This window comes from Herpailurus yagouaroundi, unplaced genomic scaffold, assembly GCF_014898765.1.
Source record: "Herpailurus yagouaroundi ecotype Mexico unplaced genomic scaffold, PumYag 140, whole genome shotgun sequence".
Lineage (NCBI taxonomy): Eukaryota > Metazoa > Chordata > Mammalia > Carnivora > Felidae > Herpailurus > Herpailurus yagouaroundi.
The window spans coordinates 76,456,316-76,456,596 of record NW_024412395.1 but is presented as its reverse complement, the minus strand read 5'-3'; positions in this window follow the sequence as shown (position 1 = coordinate 76,456,596).

Here is a 281-nt window from a genome sequence, read left to right as displayed (position 1 = left end):
TTGGAGAGGCTCTAAAAGTAGGAGGAAGAATCTGTATTTGCTTTATGAATGAATGAAGGGTGGTTATTTGGTCTTAACCCAGAACTCTAGCATTGGTTTGCTGTTCAATGCAGGTTTGCTCTATGGTATGCCAGGAGCACATAGGGCCACCTGGGAGCAGTACCCCACCCACTTGCCTACTTACCTCCCTCCTTCAGAATCTCAACTCTTGTCACTTTCTCAGGGAAGCTTGCCCTCACCCACCAGTCTGGTCTGATTCCTTTGTCCTGGATTCCTTTAGA